Source organism: Nannospalax galili, unplaced genomic scaffold, assembly GCF_000622305.1.
Source record: "Nannospalax galili isolate Female #2095 unplaced genomic scaffold, S.galili_v1.0 scaffold235, whole genome shotgun sequence".
Taxonomy (NCBI): domain Eukaryota; kingdom Metazoa; phylum Chordata; class Mammalia; order Rodentia; family Spalacidae; genus Nannospalax; species Nannospalax galili.
The window spans coordinates 2865754-2893434 of NW_008338118.1; the positions used below are offsets into that span (position 1 = coordinate 2865754).

The 27681-nt window shown below is 37.8% G+C and overlaps 1 pseudogene; it reads right to left on the reverse strand.

The window, feature by feature from the left end:
• Positions 1-27380, reverse strand: part of LOC103734056 — a 41624-nt pseudogene extending 14244 nt beyond the window's left edge.
• Positions 27381-27681: the final 301 nt, after the last annotated feature.

Genomic DNA, 27681 nt, shown 5'->3' on the forward strand with positions numbered 1-27681 from the left:
ATGTCCCATAACTCAGTTGACAGAGAGCTTGCCTGGAATGCTTGCATCCCTGCATTCAGTCCCCAGCACCACATAAAACACATACTGTCTTCAGCTATAAACTGAGTTTGAGACCAGTCTGGGATACATTAAAGACCCTATCTTAGAGAAACAAATATAAAACCTACCTCAAAATTGGCAAAAGGATAATAAAAAATTCTATATTTAAAAAATACAGGAGAAATGCTATTTACTCTAGAAAACAATAATGGTACACATTAATAAAAACAAATACATTAGGCATTTTTTCATACAAATTAACTTTACTGTGGTATAATTTGCATATAATATCATGCACCCACTGTAAATGTACAGATCAATGAGTTCTGACAAATACCTGTACCACATGACCCCCATTATGACCAAGATTTTTTAGTGTGTTTGCGTCACCCCAGATGGCTCCTTCATGATTGTCTACAGAAGTACTTGCCCATCTAGGTGACCACTGGCCTCATGTGCTTTCACCTTCTGTCACTGCAATGTCATTTTCTCCATTCTAGATTTTCATAGAAATACAATGGTCATCACATGCCCTACACCTATGTGATTAATTCACTTCTTTCAGTACAATGCTGAGATTAGTCCATATAGTTGATGTATAAGTAGCCATTCCTTCTCATGACTAATACGCCATGGTATTAAATACTGCGTACTGATTTATCACCAATAATTATGCCGTAAACATCTGTGTGCAAGCTTTTCTGTGAACATGTATTCATTTATTTTGGGTAACATCTACTAGTGGAGTTGCTGTACTGTATTTTAAGAATATGATTAACTTTGTAAGAAACTATGAAACTGCAGGACCTGGTGGCTTGTGCCTTTAATATCAGCACTCAAGAGGTAGAGGTAAATGGATCTCTGTGAGTTCTAGGCCGGCTTGGTCTATAAAGCAAGTTCCAGGCTCGCTGTGGCTACAGTACAGGGAGACTCTGTCTCAAAATAAAGAAAGAAGAAAGAAAAAAAGAAAGAAAGAAAGAAAGAAAGAAAGAAAGAAAGAAGAAAGAAATAACCTGAAGGAGAAGAATAATAGGTAACAGGCCTTCATAAGGGAGATATGAACAAAAATTGGGTTAGCCTAAGGGAGGAGGGAAGGTCCATTTGGCTCACAATTATGAAGATTTGAATTGATGGTTGGCTTTATTGAGGGGCCTGTGATGACACAGTACATCGTGGTAAAGGCTGGTGGTGGATGAAAACCACTCACCTCATGCTCAAAATGTGTAAGAGTACAGGATAACTAAAAAGAGACAGGGCTTCTCAATCCCCTTCTCTAACTGATGGGAAGATCTCTCCTAGGCCCCACCTCTTAAAGTTTACACTGTCTCCCAACAGTGCCATTGCTGGAGACCAATCCTTTAGCATGCAAGCCTTTGTGGCGTATTCCGGATCCAAATAGCACAGCATTGCTAGTCCTTCTTGTTCCAGCCATTTTTGTGAGCAGGTCATCTCTTGGTAGTTTTAACTTGCATTTTCCTGCTGAGAAGAGATATTGAGCATCTATTCTTGTTCTTATTGGACATCATCTAGTTTTTGTAAAGCAGCTCTTCAAGTGTTCTGTCCACTTCACTGGCTTGTTTGTCTTCTCACTCACCTTTGAGCAGTGGGAGTCCCAAACTCCTGGTGGTTTTGCAGTCTAAAGATATGTCAGGGATTTTAAATTAAATCCATGAAATGACCTGTTAGCAACAATTAATACCTCATTTTCTGTCTTTCACTCCCATCCTCACCTGTTCTAATGTTCCATCCATTCTTGGAGCAAGCCCCGCCACCCTCCCACCCCCTGTTCCCCCACCCACTGCTCTTGTAATGCGCTAGCTTGAATCCTGATTTTCTGCCCTTTGTGTGACTCCATCCTTCTTTCTCACTGGAGTCTCAACTGCATCCCCCAAGTGAAAATAAAGCACGAGTCATTTCTGAAGACAGCACTTTAGACCATCACTTCGTACTCTTCAATAATATGCTTTCTGTTGCTTCCTTTCTATTCATTCCTTCCCCACACACCACAGTTCCTTGAGAGCAAAGATCTTGCCCAATCCATTTTCCAAGGAACCTCTAGCACATTGCACAATTCAGGACTCACACTGAGGGTTGAGTAAACATTTACTGTTGAATGAATTAAGACGTCAATTCTCTATGAGCAACTGATTTGGAGGGTAAGTATGTTCATAAATACCATTCTATATAATTCTCTTTGAAATATTACACTGCTATCATGATCTGTGAGTGGGATATGATTAGATTCTCTTCCTCCTTGCCTGTTTGTCTGGAGATTCTTGAGGTTGTAGGAGCTTCATGAACTTTCCTATATGATCATCATGTTCAAATATGGTCTTTCCAAGGAACTCCTTATCAATGCTGAACCTTTGAGTGACCAGGTATGGTGGCTCATATCTGGAATCCTAGCACTTGGGCAACTGAAGCAGGAAGTGGGGGGAGGGAGGGAGGGAGGGAGGGAGGAAGATACTTTTCAAAGCATACTAGGACCACTGAAATGGCTCTGCAGGTTTAAAAAAAAAAAAAAAGCACTTGCAATGCAATCCCGACAACTTGACAACTTGAGTTAAATCCCCAGATCCCACTGTGGAAATCGAGAAAAGATTCCTTAAAGTTGATCTCTGATTTCCATGTGGGTACTGTGACATGCATGCACCTGCATTCACAAACTCATATCAAACATACATACAACAATAAAAATAAATAAAATTTAAAAGTTTAACATGCCAACACAAAATAATGGGGAGTGGTGGAAAGTTTGTGACCATCAAATGCTGTCACACTTAGATGATGTATCAGTTTTTCCTAATCTCTTAATCTATAAACTAAAAAAAAAAAGTCCTGGTTTATATGTAGGCTTTATGAGGAATTATATAGGCATTGGCAGTTAATCTATGCATATTAGTTCCTTTCTCTTTAAAATAAGATTAAAAAATAGTTTACCAAGCTGTTCTATGGGTGAAGGAAAATTCTAGAATAGCACCTGCTGTGGGGGAGCAGCTTTATTTTGTTTGTCTCACATTTTAATGCACCTCAGCTCCCATGTATTATAAAGTCAGCGTTTCCTAAATGCACACTCTTCTGTTCTCTATGTCCAAAGTGTGTACTTAAGAAATATTTACTTGTAGCAATAAAAGCTTAATATGCCTGGGAACAAATAATTAGCAATTATATAATGTAGCCTGCAGTAACAAATAACAGGAACTCTAATTATTAAGAAGAGAGAAAGGGAAAAATGAACTGTATAATAATTGAAAGAATACTACTGTATAAAAACTAGTAGTAGATAGCCATGTAAACTTAAAAATGGTTATTTTAAGATATTCAATCTTCTCCAAAGAATGTTATGTAACTTGTGCTTAATTTAAAGACAAAGATTGCACATTATTTATTTGTGGAACTAGATAAAGCATCTATGCATATTTTCCAGACATTCACATGGTGCCCTGTGAAGTTTCTTTTAAAAATAGCTTCATCTAACTATAAAGTTATGAATGTGGTACAGGTGTTGTATAGCAACTACATGTCAAAAATTAATCAAAATGTCCAAAGTTAAATACTCAGGAAGTTCGTATTCAACCCTAAGTACTAAGCATATACTTTGAACAAAGAGGGGAGATTTGACTAAGTAAAATAACTTCATAAATCACATTCAAAATCAATGGAGATGTGACAGACTTCAGTGCACGTGACAAGAAGTGGATGAAGTCCTGTGGCCATTAGCTCCAGCTCCATGCTGACAGTGTTTACTTATAAACCCTGCTGTCACTTCCAACTCAGCCAGCCCAGAGTCAAGGCAGTCATCTCTTGAGAAGCAGTTAGTTTTCTCAGTCAAAAGCAGTTTTATTTTCTCATTTGCTAAGGCTGAAAAGTATATATTACTCTTCCAGTCCTTATTTGATTTCAAATCTCACGCCTAACAAGTTACCAACAAGTTGGGTTTTTTTTTTTTTAATTATGAAAGTAAGGAAGAGATTGGCAATTACAAATTTCCTTCCTTCAGCTTCAAACCCAAAAGAGGAACAGAAATCCTAAATGTGGTGACTATTCAATCATTTGCTTACTGTTGGAAGGAGCTTCTAAATTTAAAAGCATCTCTTGCCTATCAAGCTTTGTTCTGGGCACAGCTGCTGACCTGCCCTGTGTCCTCAGACAGGACACTTCCTCTTTCTGTTTCAGGTACTGATCTGCACAGTGGGTAGGGAGTGGGCGACCTCCTGACACACCTTTCACTGCTGACATTTACTACCACTGCCCTCCCATATGCTTCTCTTCCTTTCCATTCCCCACTACAACCAAGCCAAGTAGAGGCAATCACTTTCTAGATGTTTCTATTACTCATAATTACTTCAGCACTTCGCTCTAAAATCTACCTTTGGCTGAAAGATTTAGCTTCCTAAAATGCCACTTTCTCATGTTCTTTCTCATCTATCAATGTCACATAGGCAAAGTCCTAATCCAGAACTTTCTGAATAATCTTCCACTCTGATTTCTTACCAGACATAATTAGTGGATGCAATCAGTCACTCCTGTAAAAGCATGTAACGTGCTCTCGCTTCCCTTCCCTACTTTTTGTATCATATTCCATAGTTTTCTGGGGTTGGAAGTCAGGTCCTCATTCTTCAGAGGCAAGCACTTTACCACCTGAGCCATCTCCTCAGCCCTGAGAACTACAGACTCCTTAACATTATTCTTTTGAGTTTCTTAGAAAGTTTGACCAAACTAATGATTTATGAATGTCCAAAATTCTTACAAACTATGCATTTTCTATTTGTTGAATAAATAGTCCTCTAAAACATCTTTTGGCTAAAATATACTAATCAAATTTGCTTATTCTAACACTTTCTGTCTACTTGATCTACCAGTTTCTTTCTAAAATTTTTTATTTTTTGTTATTTTTTAAATTATTTATTTAATAACCATATGATTAGAAGAAGCATTTCATTTATGTTCAATAACAATTTCCAGAGCAAAGATACATCTCTTTCAAAAGCGGCTGTAAATTTTTAGGTTCACAGTTGAATTACTTTTATATGCGCAAGTGTTTTGTCTGCATTTATGTAAGTGCACTACATGCATACATTACCCACAGAGGCCAGAACAAGACATCAGATACCCTGTAACTGGGGTTATGGATGTTGTTAGCCCCACGTGGGTGTTGGGAACTGAACCTGGGTTCTCTGCAAGAGCAGCCAGTGCTCTTAACGGCTGAGCCAGCTTTCCAGTCCCAGTTTCTTAATTAGAGAACTGAACTATCACAATAGAATCACAGATTTGGAATTTTTGCTCCTATAATTCTGCCAATCTCTGTTTTTATATGTTGTAAAGTTCTGGTTCAGTGGACTCAAGTACTAGTTGCTAGAATTTTTGTTAATTATTCATTTTCTCATTGCATATTTTTTATCTTTTTATTTGCCCTTTTAAAGTAAATAAAAACTTCTCTTTTCACCGGAGGTTCCATGTTCAGATTGCTCACATTATTGAGACTTGGAGACTTGGCTCCTCCCTTTGTGCAGATGAAGAAGCCTTAAGTAACCACGGTTTGCTGGGTAACTATCACCTGGCTCGTGGTTGGGTGTTCCTCCTCTATTTCAGGCAACTCAACACCCAGACACTGCACTTCCTTGTTTTAGCATTAGAAATTTTAGGTATATAATTGGGTAAGTATTGACAGAGAGGATGATAGATTGACCACACACGCACACACACACACACACACACACACACACACACACATGAATGCATAGCACACAAAGGTGATGCATGTATGTAGTGTGACATACACAGAAAGAGAAGGGAAGAACGCACTTGAAAAGTAATATTTTAGCTTGTGTTCCACATACCAATTTTCAAGCAGAGAATTTAATTAATTGCCCTTTCAATTCAAATTCTTTTGCTGCAAATATGTTTGATCTGGAACTAATTTTCCTGAGCAGCGCAGTGAGGATTCTCCTTGCCCTCTCTCCTGTGGAAGTGGTCCTACAGGTCTTTATTCAAACTGCTTGTGGCTGCTCAGTGCTTTTGCTGGGATGCATAGTTCCCTCCAGTGACATTCCTGATATATTTCCACAGGACGCCCTGTTAAGTGCTTACTGTTTTTAGAAATGGCACCTGGTTGGATGCCCAAACTTGCATTAAGAGAGGAATACTATTAATGTACCCTTAGAAATGTCTTTATAACCTGGCAGGAAGAAAAATCACTTTACTCTCACAATTTGCTTTATGCATTTCTATTATCACCATTCATTATAGTTTTCCAATAAAGTATTTATTTATTAAACCCCCTCAATTTACTTTCCTCTATTAGTAAAATTTATTCACTTTCTCTGGAAAATTTCTTTCTTCTTATCAAAATTTTACATAATTTAACTAAAGGATATAGAGGAATGATCAAAATAACTAATGGCAGACACTGGTTAAGTGAATGCTTAATTTATTTTCTTTCATTCTACTTAGACTTAAAAATTCAAGTTCTTTTTCCTTTCTAAAATTAATAAAGGCTTATGAGGGCTAAATCTAGCTAAGCCAGACACATCCACTTATATTTTTAACAATTTTGAAGGTGTTTTGACAGATTTCCTTTTTTTCTTTGCATTTAAATTTATGGTTTCATTTCACAGCAGTTAAATATTATAGTCAGTTTTAGAGAGTGAAAAATTATCATAATCCAGCTTCCTAAGCTTCCTAATACTGTCATACATGAATCATTTGGAAACCTTTAGGAATCTGTCTAACTGCATTTGTCCTAACACATTCCCCTACACACTCCCCTGTCTGTGTGTACTGTCAAGACTTCTGTCTCTGCAGATTAGAAAACTGATAGAACTAAGTAACATGACATAATTAAATAGGGCATCTTATGCAACAGCATCATGACCGTGCAACTTGATAAAGATACACTAATGCAAATTCATTTAAATTCATCTTCTTACATAATCTTTACCAGCACTCCACATACTAATATGAATTAATGAGAGAGCAGATCACATAGAAGCAAAAGAAACTTTTAGTTACTATTTTTAAATTTATTATCGTGTATATGTGTATGATGAGAGAGAGAGAGAGAGAGCAGGTACTTGCATGCCATGGTACATGTGTGGAGGTCAGAGGACAATTTTAGGAGTCATTCTCTCCTTCCACTGTGGGTTAAAATGATGGAAATCAGGTCATTCGCCTTGCAAAGCAAGCACTTTTATCCCCTAAGCTGTCTTTGCCCAAGAAATTTTTATTTTCTCATCACAACTTAGTATTTTAATAGCAAATATTATTAGTTGAGATAAAATAGTTGAGGTAAAATGAAATAATATCACGTTACTAGAAAACATACTTTAAGGGCCAGTGAAATAGATGGCTTCATGGGTAAAAGCACCCATCTCACAATCTAGGTACCCTGAATTCCACCTCTGGAACCCACATAAGAGGGGGAAGGACAGAACTGACTCCACAAAGTTGTCCTCTGACCCCTACATGTGCACTGTGATACACATGTATACACACACACTAAATTTTTTAATGAAAAAATACTATACTTATTTAAACAGCATAGAGCTTCTTTTGGGTTGTATTTTAAATAATTTTTTAAAATTTTATTTATTATTTTTATTTTATGTGTATGTGTGTCTTGACTGCATGTAGGTAAGTGCACCCATGTCATACAATGCCCGCAGAGATCAGAAGAGGCTGTCGGATCCCCTGGGACTGGAGTTACAGGCAGTTGTTAGCTGCCATGTCAGTGCTGGGATTCAAACCTGGGTCTTCTGCAAGAACAACCAGTGTTCTTAACCTCTGAGCAATCTCTCCAGCCCCTTAAATAATTTTTAAACACATTTGAAAGAGGGTTTATGAATGAATGTACTGCTAATTTAGATTTTAGATTAGAAAAACTTTTTCTTTAGCAAATGTCCCTTCTGATATTTGACATTGGGGTCTATTTTATCTATTCCTTAGCAGCACCATGTGATTTATCAGCAGTATGATTAAATTACCCAAAACCACGCTAAAAGTTGGTACAGCTTTTCTAGTTTTAAATTATTTTCAGATCTTTTAAGAACATTTTCTTTCCCAGGCTGGTACGCTGACTCACTGAGTAATGTTGCTTGCCGAGAAAGCCTAGCCACCCAAGCTTTGTCCTCAGAACCCACAAAAAGGTACAAGGAGAGAAGTAACACCACAAAGTTGTTCTCTGACTTTCACATGTGCCACGGCATACGCCCACACATACATCATGTGTGCACACACACAATAATAAAAAACACCTAAAAGAATGTTTTCTTTCCCTTGTTTTCAAATTTACTATGTGTTATTCACTGCATTCTCATAGTTCTAAAAGTTTCTAATCATCTTTAGCCTGGGTACCTATTTGCCAGGCATGGTAGCTCTTACCTGTAATCCCAACACGTGAGAGGCTGAGTCTGGAGGACTGCAGTGACTTCAAGGCCAGCTTTAGTGAATTGCAGGCCAGCCTGGGCTACAGAATGAGGGGGAAAAAAAGACAACAAAAATCCTTAAAAAACATTTTGGTTACAGTTATATTTTAGAGCAGATCCTTCAAATATATCATTGGCTTTCTTTAATCTTAAAATTATAATTGTCTATTATTTATTTTTAACATAAAATGTTTTCAGCATAGAATTTATTTAAATTATCTTCCTATATACTAAAGTCTCTGGGAATTTAGGTTGAAAAGACTTAATAGTAAAGCAGTTTCATGTTCATTCTATCAGAACTATGAGCATGGTGGCACTAATCTTAGCACTAAGGAGGCAGAGGTGGGCAGATCACTGTGAGTTTGAGGTCAGCCTGGTCTACATAACAAGTTAGACCAGCTACGGTGACATAGTGAGAGGCTGACATTTAAACAATTGCTAGTAGTCAATGATTGTGCCTTGTGCTCACAGTCCAAGTTCTACAGAGGCTGAGGCAGAAAGATCAGGAGTTCACAGCCAGCATGGGCAACACAGCAAAGCCCTGTCTCCAGGCATCCAAAAGCAAAAAACAAGCAAGCAAGAGGAAGAGGAGGAGGAGGAGGAGGAGGAGGAGGAAAGCAGAACTCTATGAGTTCAAGCCAGCCTGGTCTACATAATGAATTCCACACCAGCCAGGGCTGCATAGAGAAGGAGGGGGAAGGGGAGGGGGAGGGGGAGGAGGAGGAAGAGGGGAGGGGGAGGAGGGAGAGGAGGAGGAAAAGAACAGGAAATGGAAGACGGAGGGGAGGAGGGGAAGAGGAGGAGAAGGAGGAGGAGGAGGTAAATTTGTCTACATTCATAAAATTTCTGAAGCACTCTTTGTTTTTATTAGTTGTCATTTTGCTTTGTAAAAATATATTCAGAATTGCTTGAGAATATTACGATGATATTTTCCTCATTGCATTCTTCAACTTCCAGATGGCTTTCTGCTTACCTGCTGGTAAGAGCGACCCCACAGTAGCAGCATCATAGTAGTACATATTTGCCTTTTACTGGGACCCAAGCTGAGACAGCAGACACGAGTCGAAGAGCAGGAAAGGAATATATAGGTTTTTCCATAGTTATTTAGTGTGTGCACGCATATGCACACATGCATCATGCTTGCCACAGTGGACTTGTGACGGTCAGAGAGCAACTTTTGTAAGTGGGTTCTCTCCTTCCTCTTTGTGGGTTCCACGAACTGAACTCAGATCTTCCATCTTGGAGGTAAATGTCTTATCTGCTAAACAATTTTGCCAACCCCTGAATGTATACCACTCTATAAAAAGCTCTGAAATACATATATATATATATGACCTTCATTTGTTTCATTTTTCTTTAGTAGTGAAGCTTCTAGTTAGTGTTCTGAAAAATAGTTATCAGTGGCTTGAATGCAAATGAGGGCGCCCTTTGTTTCTGGAACATATATTCTTTTTAAAAAATATATTTTATTTATTATTTTTATTTTATATGTATGAGTGTATTGCCTGCATTTATGTAAGTGCACCCATGTCATGTAATGCCCAGGACTGGAGAGGGTGTTGGATTCCCTGCAACTGAAGTTACAGATGATTGTCAGCTGCCATGTGGGTGCTGAGAATTGAACCCAGGTTATCTGTAAGAGCAGCCAGTGCTCTTAACAGCTAAGCCCCTGAAACAAATATTCTTGGCACTGTGCCTGCTTGCTCATTTTATGCATTCTTGAGTAAGCACTTCAGACACTTTACAATCTCCTATTATTAGTCAGGTTGCAGCAACATATTTTAAAATTTATTTTAAATTGTTTTTTATTCTTAGCAAATATTTTATTTATTTTGTTTTATGTTATGTGTATGAGTGTTCTTTCTACATGTATATAAGTGTACCTGGAATTTACTATGTAGACCAGGATGGCCTTGAACTCATGGAGATCTGCCAGTCTTTGCTTCCTGAGTGCTGGGATCAAAGATATGAGTCACCGTGCCTATTGTGTGTCTGTGTGTGGGTTTGTGCCCGAGTATGGTTGACCATAAATGTGGGTCCTCTTGAGCTCAAGTTACAAATGATTGTAAGCAGCCCAATGTGGTGCCGAGAACCAAACCTGCATCCTCTTGCAGTTTGGGCTCTTCTCCAATGCACTATCTCTCCAACCCCCAAAGCTAGATTATTAAGCACTGTGTTGCACTTAAATATATATAAAATTATGAGGGATATGAGGAAAAGGCTATATAACATGGCTGACACCCTCCCCTCAATGCCAAGCTCTCCATTTAACACCTGCTAAGTACTCAAGAAAAACAATTTGATGGGACAAGAAGATAACACAGCATCCTGGTTAGACCTTTCTGTTTCTACATACATATGAAAGTATATTACAATGAAAACAAAAACAACTTTCATTGTCTTATAATTTATATGGACTCCAGATATTTCTAAGAGTCTCATATTCAAAATGGACATAAAAATAATTTTTATGACAATAGTAGTATAATGCTGTGCTGGACAGCTTTAGTCAACTTAACACAATTGCCTCCAGTGGACTGGCCTGCGACCACGTCTGTGAAGCATTTTCTTGATTGTTGAGTGGTGTAGGAGGTCTACTGTTTACCAGCTTGCTTTTCAAACTATATTCACATGTTGTCTGAATGCATTTTTATTTTTAAATCATGCTTTGTGTTCACCTTGAAAATACTGTCCTTATTCTCATCCCAAAATATTTTTAAGGGCTATATGTTTCTGGATAGATTTAGCACTGCTGGTCATTGCTAACTTAGCAGTCTACTTCTATTATGATTTTTTAAAAAATATGTTTATGTTTTTTAAATGTATCACCAATAATTTGAACATTTCATTCAGAAATGTCATAATTAAAGAAGGTTATGGAGCATTTAGTATTTGCGATGATGGAAATACTGAATGGTTCACAGAGAAAGAAGCTGATCGTAGTAGACTCGCCCTACCTGCAACTCCTAGGTTCTCAGTATTATAGTGCAAATCAGTAGATGTTCAAGGACAGAATGCATATGTCTTTGAGACTTTTCTCTGGAAGTCTAAGGCCATTTGCTGTTACCCACTAAGTTGCAGCTGAGAGTACAGGAACTTTACACCTCTTAGAGCAGCGCTTCACCGTGACTAGGGGGAGATGCTGGCCAAATGCTCTAGCTTCCTTGTATCTCGGCTGGGAAGCAGCTGAGGTGTTCATTGTACGCTTGCTCCTGGAGCCTAAAGTGGAATCATAATTACCAACGTACTCTGGCTACTGTGTCCCTATGCTAGCATGCTACTTAAGTCGTCCCCATTTCCTATTTCATTTTCTTACTTTCCCACCAGCATTTCACGGGATTATCGCAGAACTAAGCTATTTACACTCGATCGTTTGCTCCCGGTTTTCTTGAGGAGGAAGCCAAGGATAACGCTGATCAAATGTTTTCATATGTAACTTCTAACATAATTTAAAGATTTAAAGTATGTGGGGAGAAAAGAGCACAGACAAAGCCATTGTTCCAGTTACTTTCACCTGCTGTGACAAAACACTCTGACCAATGCCAACTTGGAGAGAAAAGGGTTTTTTTTGACTTATATCTCCTGGGTCACAGTTCATCACTGAGGGAGCCTGAGGTAGGAACTCAGGGCAGGAACCTGGAGGCATCAGCTGAAGCCCAGGCCATGGAGGAATGCTGTTTACGGGCTTGGTCCTCTGGTCCCTGCTCTGCCTGCCTTTTTAAAAAATATTTTATTTATTATTTTTATTTTATGTGTATGCATGCATTGCCTGCATGTAGGTAAATGCACCCTTGTCATGCAATGCCCACAGAGGACAGAAGAGGCTGTTGGATCCCTGAAGCTGGAGTTCCAAACAATTGTTAGCTTCCATGTGGGTGCTGGGATTTGAACCTGGGTCTTCTGAAAGAACAGTCAGTGTTTTTAACTGCTGAGCCATCTCTCCACCCCCCCTCTGCCTGCTTTTTATACAATACTAGACCACTTGCCCAGGTGTGGCACCACCCACAGTCTTGGCGTGTTTCTTTTTCATCTCAGATATTGAAATTAACCAAACTCATTCTCCAGAGCAAAGCAAACAAAAACAATAGTAACAACACAAAACACAAGCATATTGATCCTCAAGAGAGAAAAGAATACAAAGTGGAAAACAAAGATATTGTTACCATAAGCTTTCACATAAGGGGGACTAGTGGCTTATAGAACTGCTGTGCTGACACAATATATGACATTCTTAGACACATTATATGACATGATGAACTTTCTATGCTAAAAAGTAATCAGAACACAAGGGATTGATTTTTTACTGATTATTGAGAATTATATATACTTCATGAAATTAATTCATTGAATTTAGGCTGTGATTTTCAGCAAAGTAGAATATTTCACACACACCATTACAATGTTGTTGTAATCAGCCATCTGATTTAGAAGTAAGGCTGCAAGGTGAAGAGGGAGAAAAAGCCTTCCAATGTGAAAGAGAATATAAGAGCATCCAAATGTTTAGGGCTCTTTCCATAAGAATAATCATTATTATAAATGTTAGCTTCTAAATCTTTGTATGTGTATGAGTGTCTTGTCTGCATGAACCCATGTTGTGCAAAGCCCACAGAGACCAGAAGAGGGCGTTGGATCCCCTGGAACTGGAGTTATAGATGGGTGGTAGCTGCCATGTGGGTGCTGGGAATTGAATTTGGGTCCTCTGGAAGAACAGCAAGTGTTCCTAACCACTGAGGCATCTCTCCAGTCCCAATACTAGCTTCTAATATCATCCTTTTTCACATTATTATTGCAACTTGCAACTAATCCTTATAATATTCTGTTTTAAAGGTGGGAAACTAACCCAAATGACTATAATTCCTTAGCTCCCTCCTTCAAAGCAAAACAAAGCAATAGAGTGAACTTACTGCAATTTCCTCAGAATAGATACAATTTTATGTCCTACATTCTTCTCCTCCCCTTATTAGAATGGATGCTCTTCCTTGGTGAAGGCAGTTGCTTCTGAGTCCTGCCCTTTTACTCTTAGAAACCTGATACTATCAACAACCATGCCACTTTTTAACTATCTCTGTGTCTCCTCCAGGTTTACAATTAAAGCAAGGCAAACATACAAAGAAAAATTTAAAAAAAATGAAACAACAAAACCCCAGGAAATTTCACCCCCTATACCTTTCTCCAACTCCCCCTTCACAGCTACAAATCTCAAATCAGTTGCTCACATTCAGTGTCCTAATTTCCTCCTCACCAATTCTCTTCTCACTTCCAGTTCTCTCCCCATTAAATTATTAACCCCAAAGCCTTTTCATCCTTACTGTATTTAGCCCTCGGAAATTTTGTACTTGTTAACCACTCTTTCCTTTCCTTCATTGGTAATATTTATTCTTGGTTTTCTTCTCATGTTCTGGCTGCAACTATTCAATTTCTTGTCAGATATATACTCCTTTAAGCACACATTAAATACTTCAAGAACAAATATTTCTTTTTTTGCTGAATGCTTTCTTGCTGCAGTTTCATTAATGCATTTAATTAATATGTTTACTGTCAAATTTATACCTTCAGTGGAGATAACATTTTGCTTTAAACAACATATCCTTTCTTCTTCTATTTGCCACTATGGTCACTGCCAGCAGCGGCCACTCCTCCGTTCTTGTGGGTGCCGCTCCTTTGTTCTCACGGGCATCGAGGCTGCTCCTCCACTTGCCCTGGGCTGAGGCCACTCTTCTGCCTGTCCTGGGCTGAGGCAGCTCTTCTGCTTGCCTGGTGCTGAGGCAGCTCTTCTGCTTGCCCTGTGCTGCCTCCTGTTGTCACCACTTCTGCCCAGTCCGGACCCCAGGGCTGGTGAGAAGACTGTGTCAGCAGAGCTGCATTCAGACACAGGAGACCAGGTTCAGTGACACAGGTCTGCTTTATTGCAGGAAGGCACAAGCTTACATAGGGGTAGTGGTCCAATCACAGCACAGTAAATAGGATACTTTATTAGCATAACAGGTTTAGCGTCCTATCACAGTACAGCAAGTAGGATACCTTATTAGCATAACAAACAGCATCCTATTAGCCTAACAGACTTAACATCCCATCACAGAATAGCACATAGGTTGCCTCATTAGCATACTGGGTTTCAGATTACAGACAAGGGTGGTGATTAGGGAGTGGCAAGCTCTAGGCATCAGTCTCATGATCTGCCAATGGGAGCAAATGTCACAAGGTGTTCTTGTGTCTCCAGTGGTCAGGCTGTTGCCTCAGGCCTACTGTATGCCTGTCAATAAGACTTTCACCCTAGACTCAAGCCTATCTCCCACATGCGACAAAATCATCCCTTAACTCTAAGTTAGTTAATACTACAAATTCTGAAACAAGGCTTATGATCTTGTCTCTTTTCAGGACTTGGTAGCTGTACAGACAGCACTCAGTGACTAACTTTAGGAGCCAGGCACTCAGGAGTCCCATCCATTCATTTCCCCCTCCTTCAGCCCTTATTTCTAGTTGTTTCTAAATGACTATTAACTTTACCTCAAATCCATCCACATCTCTCAATTTCTAATGTCACTGTCCAAGTCCACATCACTCTTTTCCACCCTGACAATTGACAACTCTATTATGAAAATGAAAATATATCACATCAGTATATGATCATACCCCTCTCATGCTTAAATACCCATAATATTTCCCCACTTCATTTATAAGGAAATCCAAACCCCTCATTGCTGGCTTTACTGTCTTCCAAGCTCTCTCCCTGCCTATATTAAAATCTGTTTGCACTTTCCTACTCACTGTGAGTTCCAGACCTACCCTAGATCTTCTGGCAAATTCCATGTTCTGTGCTCCACCACCTTTGTACTAGCATTTACCTCCTCCTAGACTACCATTCCTTCTGTAAGGAAACTCCAAATCAAATCATTCATTTCTTGGAAAAACTCTCATCTGGCCATCTTAGTCTATTCCTTTATCCTTCAAACAATATCTGCCTCTCCTTTTTGGCTGTTAGAAAGGTTAAATACTTATTTTTGTTAATCATTTCATCAACATTTCTTTTGCACCATTAAACTGACCCAATAAAATTAGAAAACATGACATTTTTGTTCAGCAGAGTCTTTAATATGTAGTGCTATGTGTAGGATTGTTTATTTTGGTGTGATTTTTATCCATTCTATGTGTACAGGAACTTCTCTACAGACAAAAATTTGTGTTTAACAGACACCTGCATTTATGAAAACCATATGCTGTATATGCCATATATAACAATAAAACAAGGACTCCATTTCTTTTGAAAATTTTATCTTAAAACCTCAGGTCTTTATGTGAATCTGCATATAAAAATTTATGTACTTTAAAACTTACCTCTTATGACTAACCACATTCTTTCAGTTGCAAAGTAAACATAAAACATATTTGATAAAAGCAAAGTAGAAGATTGTCTCTGGGAATTCATAACTAAGAATAGAGGGACAATCCATTCAAACAACAGTGGTTCTTCAGTTGTGGAGAAATTATTATATGGACACTGTCAGGATTTCTATCAAACCTGAGTTTCAAAAGACAATACCATAGGAAGAAAAGAAAAAAGCAAACACCTATTTGTTTCAAAACTGAAAACCATTTTAGAAACATCATTGCTTACACTTTAAGAAACTATACTAATTTTTAAAAAGTTTTATTAATTAGATAATTTTTTTTGAAGTGGAAAAAGAAAAGTATACTGAACCTGGATGTGGTGGTACAGAGCTGTGATCTCAGTACTTGGAAGCAAGAGGATCAGGAGTTAAAAGACTAGCCTGGACTATGTGAACCCCTGTCTCAAACAAACAAAACAAAAGAAAACCCTCAGGTTGGAGAGATGGTTCAGTGGTTAAGAGAGCTTGCTTTGCAATCATGGGGACTGGAGTTCGGGCATCTGGCAAATGCCTATAACTCCAATTCCCAGGGATCAAACACCCTCCTCTGGCCTTTGCATACAGGCATGCACACATACACACATACACACACACACACACACACACACACACACACACTCACTCACAATGACATACAAATAAATAATAAATAAGTCTTTATAAAACAGAGCCAAAAAGAAATCCCCACTATATTTAAGAAATCTCTAGTTTTTAGGAAAATATATCATCTTTCTCTCTGACTTCATATGACAGATTATAATAGATCAGTCTGAAAACTGACATTTTCTTAAATAATCTCTGTTGCTTATCAAATGCTCCCACAGTGACACAATCCTGCTGCACCCTTACCACCCTCAACAGAATAATCTTAAGGCTCGCTTGGACCCTGATTTCTGAAGACTTCTCTCAATAGCTCAGATCACTGTTGTTCTTTATGTTGTGTCTTGAAATGTCAAAATGAAAAACAAACTCATACAGACTAACAAAGCTCACCACGGCTGCTTTGCAAGGGTGATATGGGAAACTGCTGGACTTTCAGGTACAAATACAACTGGACACAGTCTGGGTTCTTTTTCTAAAAAAGACAAAAACACTGAACATATGAAATACTACTGTGACCATTGTTCCATGCTGTATGCAAATATTGTTTTTGTCTTTTATATTGTTTTATTCCGTACCAAACAGGCTTAGGATGCAGATGTATTTTACCAATAAGCAAAGGTCAGATGACATCAAAGCTGTTGCTTCTAGGAAACTTAATCAATTGACATTAACTTCTAAATTTTCTTTTGAAATGTTTTGATGGTCTTAAAAGTTTTCTTCCTAGAAATAGTTCAGGATGAAGTTATAAATTTATTCTGTCATAGAGTGCTTTTTTCAGTCTTAGTAAAGTTTTATTACAATATAAAGTGCATAAAAATCTTGATTAAGTATAGTAATAAATAAAGACTTTTCTTCACCATCACAGGCTGATGCTAAACTTGAAAATAAAAATGAACTGATACATTGATATATGTTCTTTATAGTTATTTAAACTTTAATTATCATTATCATTTACACAAGGAATAATATATGAATTTATCAAAAGCATTTGCTTTACTTAGCACTACAAGGACACTTGGAAAATATTTAACAAGCATTAATATTTATTATAAGGCTAGTAATGAACATTTTTAACATGCCAAATTTTCTCAAGGGCTTTTTTTTTTTTTTTTTTTTTTTTTTTGGTCTCCCTGTAGCCCCAGCTGTCCTGGAACTCACTATGTGGACCTGTAACCCCAGCTGTCCTGGACCAGGCTGGCCTTGAACTCACAGAGATCCACCTTCCTCTGCCCCCCGAGTTCTGGGATTAAAGGCACGCACCACCATGCCTGGCTCTCAAGGGCTTTTATGACTGAGAAAGGATGATGAACTTTCATAACAATCTTTCCTCAAGTTAGACATGCTTGATCTATTCTACCGCCTGGTTTTGCTGACATAATTTCTAATTAACATGGTATTCTGATTGCACATTATGAGAAAGGTGGAGAATCAGCTATTTTTTCTGAAGAGTACAGAGCTTAATTTATGAAACTCATTAATCTCAATGTCAGCAATCCATAAAAATCTGTTTGTAATCCAGGGTTTCTAGTTAAATGTTTAGGTTTCTATCCAAAATATTTGCATGCTGCCACATGATCTTAATAACAAGAAATTTAACTTTCCTGAATATTGTTTTTCAGCACAAAGGAACCATAATTTGAATATACTATTGCCCAACTTCCAGTTATGTGGTTTACTTCCATTTCTTTTCTGCTTTTCTAAATTAGGGAATACCAAAACAGTTTACAGCAGATAACTTTAAAGAGTTTATCTAAATTTCTAAGTGCTTCCTTCTTGATAGACTTGAAATATAATCCATATTTAATAATGTACATGTATTTTAATTGTACAAGTCAAAAAATTCTGTCAAATGCACATTTCCATTTACTCAAAAACAGATTATCCAGAGATATGACAGAGATGGAGTTTTCACTAGATCTATGACCTCTCTAGCCATGTGTATTTGGCTATATTTACAGTGACACCCTGAGTTTCCTCCCATTGAGAGGGCTTTAAGTCTGATTAGATAGCTGTTGATTACCCTCTAAATAAAAGTGCCACTATTGCACCAATATAGTTTGCTGTGCCAGTCGTTGTGGTTATTAGGTTTTAGAGCTGGGTGGGACCATGGATTGATTTTCTCCCTTACCAGCTTGCATAGTATCCTCTAGAACTATGAAAGCTAGTCTTCAGGGAAGGGGCTTCCAGGTTGGTTCTGGCTCCTTTGCTCCCAGTCCTGTGTCCAAAGTATGTCCTGTCTTCAGCAATAGGATCCTACCTTCAAGTTTTGGGAGGTAACCAAGGGCTGTGGCAATAACCTGTGTTATTTTGGAAATCTCTTGGACTACCCTGACCAACAACTTGAAGGGAGGTTTCTCCTGTCTGGTACTGTGTTCCTTGTTCCATAGCCTTCAAGTATACACATGCATGGATGTTCAGATATTGTATATGCATTTTTAAGGAGAGGGTGAGTTAATACATTTCCCTCAGGGTTTTTATGCCACATAACTTTATTTATCTCTCCTCTCTTTCTCCCTGTCTAACCACCCTTCTCTCTCTCCATAATGCATGAAATCTGGTGGCAGAGGTCTATGGAGGGCATGGATGGGGGAGGGGGGTCTAAATTTGATTAAGATCTATTATATGAAATGCAAAAAAACTCAGTAAAATATTTTCAAAAACACAGATGCAGAAAGTGTCCATAACTTTGGAAATTTCCATTGAAAATTCTGCCTTTAGTCCTGCCCTCTTCCCCACCCTGCCATCCATTTATGAACTTTCTATCACTGTATGTTATTTTTGCCTGAAAGAAGAGGTAAATGAAGCATTCAGAATATACTTTGGTGTCTGGCTGCTCTGGCTTGGCACAGTACTTTTCTTAGAATTGTTTATGATCAATGATTTTAATCTCTTTAATGTTGAGTCATATTCCATTGTACATTCATACAATTATTTATTCATTAATGTGTTGAAGGACCTTGGAGTTGTTTCCGGTTTGTGATTACCAGGGACTGGATAAAGATACCATCTACCATCTTGTACATGCCATTCTATGGATAGACATTCTTATTTCTCTGAATAAACAGGAGCAAAACTGTTAGGTTCTAGAGAAGGTATCTGCTTAATTAATATGGAACACCATTATGCATTCCAGTTTCAATGTGTGAGAGTTCCAGTTGTCCCACAGCCATGTCAACACTTGAACTTCCTTTAGTCATTGTGACAGGGAGACCAAGCAGCTCATATATTTGCATGTACACATACATACCCTGCCTTCATCTACTGCCTTTATTCTAAGAAAAAAAATACAGTAATATAATGACCCTATTCTACTTTTTTTTTTTTTTTTTTTTTTTTTTTTTTTTTTTTTGATGGTCTTCTTGAGACAGGGTCTCCCTGTAGCCCCAGCTGTCCTGGAACTCACTATATAGACCAGGCTGGCCTTGAACTCACAGAGATTCGCCTGCCTCTGCCTCCCGAATGCTGGAATTAAAGGCGTGTGACACCACACCCGGCGGACCTTATTCTACTTTTATGGAAAAAATGAATAAAGGAAAGAAACTGCTAATAGTCCTAGAGTTTCTGATTGTCGTGCTGGTTGTAGAATGCTATGAATACAATATTGAGGACAATAAGACTGCAGGACTTCTGAAAAGTGGAGAGTTTTAAAATGTGAGATTGCAGGGTAATGTGGTCTCCTTGGCTTCCAAGCCCTGATTCAAGGCTTGATGACTCAGTGAACTGTTCGTATAAGAGGATTACTGGAGGAACAACACAGTCTTTACAGAGGCTCCTTGTATTTAAAGAGGGAAGCAATTTAAAGATTAAAAAAATAATGTTCAGCTTCTCTTTCTCAAAGCCAAGGTCATCTTTTCTCACGAGTCTTGCTTCTCTCCTGTTCTCATTTAACCTCAGCAACTGCACCAAGTGAAAAAGAAGTTTCGAAGTTAATCTCCTACCAAGACTTCATCTTTCCACAGTAGTTTAGTTCTTTTACATTCCAACTCAAACTGGATTTTACCAAACGATGGGTTTAAGTAAAAGTATGATTTTGCTTCGTCAGGCAACGCACTGTTTCAGTGGGGATGAACAAAGGTGCTCAATTCCTTTGGCATTCTAACCATAAACAGAATGTATGCAAAAACATTAAAATGAAGTATTTCATAAAGATTTATTCCCAGAATATTATTACTAAGTCAGGATATTGACTGTCTCTTTGATTACTACAAAAAGAATGGCAATGGATGACATTAATAATCAAAATAATTATGCCAAGGAATGATACCAGATCATGTGACAGATTTAGTTTTTAGTTTTTAAAGAGTTATCCACACTGTTTTCCACAGTGGTTGCACCAGTTTGAAATCCCACCAGGAGTGAATGAGGGATCCCTATATCCTTGCCTGTATTTGGTATTATTTATACCCTTGATCTTAGCCATTCAGAATGGGGTATGATGAAATCTTAAAGTACTTTTAATTTGTATTTCCCTAATTACTCAGGATATTGAATGCCTTTTAAGCTATGTCTTAGCCACTTTTATTTCTTCTTTTGAGAGCTCTCTGTTCAGATCCATAGCCCATTTTTAATTGGGTCATTTGTTTTCTTGACTGTTCTTTTAGTTTTTGGTATGTTCTGGATATTAATCCTCTGTAAGATGTATAGCTTGTAGAGATTTTCTCTCACTCTGTGGTTTTCCTCTTCACTCGATTGATTGTTTCCTTTGCTGTACAGAAGCTTTATAGTTTAATTTGTCAATTGTTTCTGAGCACCTGAACTCCAATTATAAACTCCTTTCCTGAACCTACACTTTGTCAGGTGCTGCCTATGTTTTCTTTTAACAGTTTCAATACAGAGATACTGGCTCAGTCATGTTTGTTGCTTCCCTTTTCACAATAGCTAAGAAATGGAAACAACTGAAATGTCCCTCAAACAATGAATGGAAAATGAAAATGTGGTACATTTACACAATGGAGTTCTTTCTACTCAGCAGTAAAGAAAACTGAAATCATGAAATTTTCAGGTAAATGGATAGAACTTGAAACTGTTACACTAACTGAAGTAACACAGACTCAGAAAAACAAGTGATGTATGTTCTCTCTCATTTATGGATCCTGGCTCCAAATCTTTATATATGAGTATATATTCTGATATAACTGTGGGAGCAAGGAATATGGAAAGGAACCATGGGGCTAAAGGGGGAGAAAGAACTCAAGAGAGGGGGAGACAGGAGTTATCAAGGGGGAAATGAGAACATGGAGGATATTTTAACTAGGGAGGGAAGAGAAATGGCTACACAGGAGGAGAGAGAGGAGAGAGAAAGAATGGTTAGGTGGTGTGAAAAAGCAGAGGGAAATGTATTAGTCCAAAAGTCTACTGAAAAATACACATACAGTACATATAAGAGTGCATGCATATAGCTGAAGTCTATATAACGAAAACCACAGTGCCAGGTGGAGGAAAATTCCCTTCAAATTGTTGGTCAGAGTAATCCAAGAGACTCACAGAAGAATACAAACTATTACCACAGCCCTTGCTTGCCACCCAGAACTTGAAGGTAAGACCCTATTGTTGAAATTAGGACATACTTTGGACACAGGACTTGGAACACTTGAGCTGGAACTGACATGGAGGCCTCCTCCTTAAAGAGGCTTGATAGTTCCCATAGTATTTTCTGCAAACTGCCAAAGGAGAAAACCAATGAATAATTCTATCTGGCTGTAAAGTCTATGAACGACAACAATGACCAGCCAGCAAATAATTTCTACTGGTACAATGGTAACACTTTTATCTTGGGGATAATCAATAGCTGTCTAATTGTACTTAAGGCCCACTTGATAGGAGGGAACTCATGTGTGATACTGTAAATATAACCAAATACACATGGCTGGAGAGGTCATAGATCCTAGAGAAAAATCTACATCTGTCACATCCCTAGACCAATTTAATTTCTTATTGTATTCTAAATATCTATCCTTATATTTACAGACAAGTGTATCTCCCTCTCACAACTCATCAAAGAAGTTTCTTTTTGCATCAAATGGAGACTATTAAAAACTTCCACAGCTTGTCAAATACAGAGAATAAGATAAGTGTATGTGAATTGCCCAGCACTAAGTAGCACATCTACAATGCAACCTCTACCTCTAAGATGCAGGGAAGATAGTGGAACAGGGGTTGCAAAGAATATTAATGCACCTCTCAACTCTCACAAGAGAAGCTTCCTCATGCAACATATGGTTATTATCTCAGAAAGTTACAACTGGCCCAAGTGCAGAAAACAAGAGACTATCGAGTGCTTGTCCCTGAATAGGATACCTATATCAGACCTCTGCTACTAAAGACTCAGGTACATTGCAGAAGAGAGGGCAGAAAGATTGTAAGAGCCAGAGGTGGTTGATGAGTTTTCCAGACAGCAGGGAAGTTACTCATATGAACTCACAGCAATGGTGACAGCATGCATAAGACCCATACAAGATCAAGCCAGACGAAATCTCAGCATAGACATGTGGAAGTGGGTAAGAAGCCCCAAACTTAGCTGAGGAATTATAGGCAACTGAAAATGGCTTGGAGAGGGACAGTTAGTTTTCTCTAAGGGTGTGACACTAGATAGGTTAGCTAGTGGGTAGATGCATACCAATGGACATTTTGGAACACATTGATAGGTCTTAATATATATGGCAGAGCACATGAAATCTGGTGCAGGGGGACTATAGGAGGAATAGAAATAGGTCAGGAGGTCTAAATATGATCAAAATATATTGTTTGAAATTCACAAAAATTCAATAAAAATAATAACTATGGTTGTTTTTCTAATTTTTACTCTATAAATGTGAAACACGACTCATTTACTTCTTTTCACACATGTATGTAGGTGGTATGTGTGTAAGAATACATGTGTATTCTTATGTGTGAAGACATACATGTGTAGGTGCACATGTATATGGAAGCCAGGGGTTGATTGTCCTGTCTTCTTGGTTGTGCTTTGCCTTACATGTAAGACCCTTGAACCCACAGTTCAGTGATTCTGCTAGTCTAGTTAGTAAGCTTGCTCCAGGGATCCCCTGTCTCAGCCTACTGAGTACTAGTTTTATAGGTAGGCCACCATACCTAAAGAGCATTTAGGTGGGTGACAGAGATACTCTTGTCCTCAGGCTTATGGAGTAAGTGCTATACCCACTGAGAAATCTCCCCCAAATCTCTTTATTGGATATTATTGCATTTATTGTGTTAAAATATTTATGTAGTGATCTCACAGTTATTTACATTATACTCTTTCTTTCATCTACCAAACAGTTTTTCCACATTCCCCTATTCTAACAGCAATACGCATAAAACAATGACCTTACCCCTACTTTTACCGATAAAAAGAAATAAAAAAGAGTAATGGTTAATGGACATAGCTGTTCTTTTTCTTTTTATAGCATTCTAAAATTGATTGTGGTGATAGCTCCAGAACTCTGTAAATATAACAAGAATACTTAAACGTTTTAAATGGATGAATAATATGGTACTTGAATGCTAGAACAACAAGGTTGTTTGAAAAGTAAAACAGAGGTATAAGTGTCAAAGAAACATTTACAATATGTCTCCAACGATTGAATTCTTACCCAACTGAGAAGCAAAATCAATTTCACATGAGAACCTCTGAGCACAATGAAAAAGGAAGGAAGTTATCTGACAAAATCATAACAAAATATACTGAATTTCTACTTGATGTCAAACATTGAGCTTAATATTTTAACTGATTATCTCATTCATTCTTCATGTGAACCCTAGAAGGCTAGTGTTATTTACTAATGGAAATGAAAAAAACTAAGTTTACAGGGTATGCTTGCTTATTTATTTGTGTATCTGTTTGCTTATTTTTTGAGTCAGGATCTTACTATATAATCCAGGTTGGCCTCAAGTCACAGCCACAGTCCACCTGCCAGAGCCTCCTGAGTGTTGGAATTAAGGTTGTATACTCAAGCTCAGTGCTACAAAACTGAGATTTAAGTAAAAGTAAGTAACTGGTAGACCTCTAATTCTAGGTTTGCCTGGAGGTTTTTCACCTACTGCTTCTCAACATTAGAGTCACACTCAAGAAGACACAATTACTATTGATAATAGAAAAAGAAAACATACACAGACAAACATATTCACTCAAAGTTGTGCACCATATAAAAAAAAATCTGTTGCGGGGATATAGCAGGGAGGCAGAGGCAAAAAAGAATAATATACATGTCAAATCAGACAGCCGTGGTAAAAGTCGAGATCAAGAAACCCTAAAACCTGAACTGAGAAATTTTAAATTCTTTGGGAGTTAGGCAAAAGCAAAGCTTACCTCTCCTAAGTGCATAGCTGTATCCACATTCAACAATACTTTACAATCACATTGACATCTGTGGAATGCTTGCCTAGCCTGTGTGAGACCCCAGAATAGATGGAGAGATCACCAACACTATAACAGAGAGAAAACAAATAAAACACAGAATATAAACACATATACAAAATCCTTATTACCCCTGCATCCCAACACAATAAAAATATTTTAGATGCCCTGACACTGTAAATCAATGAAGAGATTTTGTAATGATTAAAGGTAACCTGTGTTCAACTTTCTGACAATTACAGAACATTAGTTTTGTAAGAGATAAAATTTTATAAGAAAATGTTTCTCAGAAAACTTAAGGCAATTTCTCCAGGTAAAGAAGCTCTTTAGAAATTCATCTTTCTAAAACTCTCTCAAATGTTTTGAGTTAGGGTCCAGAACCCCTTCATGACATGTTGTATTTATTACTATTGACTAATAATTTTTTTTTCTGTACAGACCTGGTATTGCCCAGTGCTGGCCCAGTACTCATGCACCATGCTACGTCTTTGGTCTTGGGTGCAACCAGCTTGCTGATTGCACACTGGGAATAAACTTGGCACTGCCCCAGACTCTGTTCCTGCCAAGTCCAATTTCATCAGGGAGTAATAAAGAACAATACTCATTTTTACTTTAATGTTCAAAGAACACTTCTGGATCATTGAATTTGGACAGCATTTCATCTGTGGGATGCAAATTATTCTAATTACAACAAATTTGCCTCATAAAAAAGAACACCTGCTTTTTTAGGGCAACATCCTCTAAACAATAATGAGTTGAATAAAATTAAATTTTGCTTGCAATCTATAGTACTTAGGAAAGAATATTTTAAAAAAGAATTGTGTTTGCCACTGGGGGAAACATTGGCTGGTTAGGGAACTTTACAGAAGAAACACTTGTATTTTATATGTGTGTATTTGTACTGTGGGTCCACATTAAATGAAAGAAAAACCCAACAAAATAATAGTGTACACACCTTGATAAAACAACTTTTCACTACTGACATTCCAAAAATAAACTCCTTTTAGAAATACAGAAGTCAAGGTCTGAGGTCTTGACTTCTATTTACACATCAGTAAAAGTTCCAGTTAACTAAAGTGCAAAGCCTCAAGAAAGAACATGGTTTATTTCATCATTCATTCTATGAATATAAATTCTACATAAGCAGAGTAAGTTTGCCAGAAACAGGGACAACCTCATGATATATATAGCAGAATATGATCCCTACTCTTTGGAGTTCTTGTAATGTTGGATAGGATCATTTTTACTAAAAGCATCTCATTTTTGCCCATTTAAGCCAATAGTAACCTTGAAGATGTAGCTCAGTGGTAGAACACTGACTTAGCGTATGTAAGGTCTTGGGTTCAATCTCCAACACCATCAAAATAAATTAAATTAAACCAAGAGTAATTAGTACATATCCATTTTAATTTGATGACTTACAATAATTAGCCCCTATTGCAGTAAAGTTTATTTTTACTAAATCATTTTTGAAATTTTTCTAAATCTGTAATTTAGCTTATAAACTATACTTAAATATAGTAAAACTAGAAAATATTTTAAAATATAAAAACTATGTAAACAGTTTAAATATAGTATATTGGTTAGCTTCAGTTGTCAACTTGACATACCTAGGAAGAAGGAACCTTAACTGGGGGATTTCCTCTATCATAATGACCTGTGGGTATGTCTGTGAGGCATTTTCTTGATTGTTAAGTGCTATGGGAGGGCTAGTCCACTGCAGGTGATGCCATCCTTGGGCAGGGTCCTGGATTGTATAAGAACAGCCCAGAGGAGCAAGCCAGTAAGCAGCATTCTTCTATGGCGTCTGCTTCAGTTTCTGCTTCTAAGTTCCTGCCCTGAGTGCCTTCCCTGGCTTCCCTCAAGGGTAAACTGAGGCCAGGACATGTAAGCCAAATAAATCCCTTTCTTCCCCATGTTGATTTTGGTCAGAGTGTCTTGCCACAGACATAAAAAGCAATCTAGGAAATATAGGTTATAGCCTATATATTTAGATTTAATATATTTTCCTCCTAGAATAAAATTCTGGCAAATTCTATATCATGTAAACAAACAAATTTGTTTGATTTATAATATACATCACAGTTTTAGTTTTTAATCTTCCATGAGACCTATGAAAAGTAAAGCAAAGTAAATAAATTTGTTTAAAAAATTGTATGTTCAAGGAGTGAGCCTCTGAAATAGGTCCCTGGAAAGTACCTAATATTTCAGAGGGAAAGACTTTGGGAGGCTTCTTAAGTGCTCTGAAGAGGCTTGAGTTCCTAGACTTTCTGAAAGTCAGGGATCCCCCAGTGAATTGCATGTAGCTCTGTTCTCCTTAGAGACTAGCAGAAGAGGAACTGATATCCGAAGCTCATGCTGCCGAAATAAATCCTACGGACTTGATGGCTTAAGCAAGCCAACCCAGATGTTAGAAGCCCCAGGTCTAAGGAAGGCAGAGCCAGTTTCAGGGCTCTCCTCCTCACTAGCTGAAGGTGGCTTGTTCTTGTGTCCTCTCAGGGCAGAAAGCCAGAACGACATCTCTGCTGTTTCTTCTAAGAAATACACTAATCCTATCAGATCAGGGTCCACCATTATAGCCTCATTTAACCCAATTACTCCTAAGAGATCCCCCACACCTCCAAATACTACCACACTTCAGGTTTCCACATATGAAGACTGGAGTAACATGGATTCTCCATGCCCACAATACACAGTTAAACCAAATTATGATACTAATCAGGAGCAGTAGTGCATTAGATAATGTGTGGAAAACACTGAGATATTGATTTGAGTGATATTTGATTATGTGCTATTTGTAATTGAACTCAGAAATGACATTTATTTTCTGGATTTCTTAAAAAATTATCAAATTATCATGGACTCTGGTTAATTT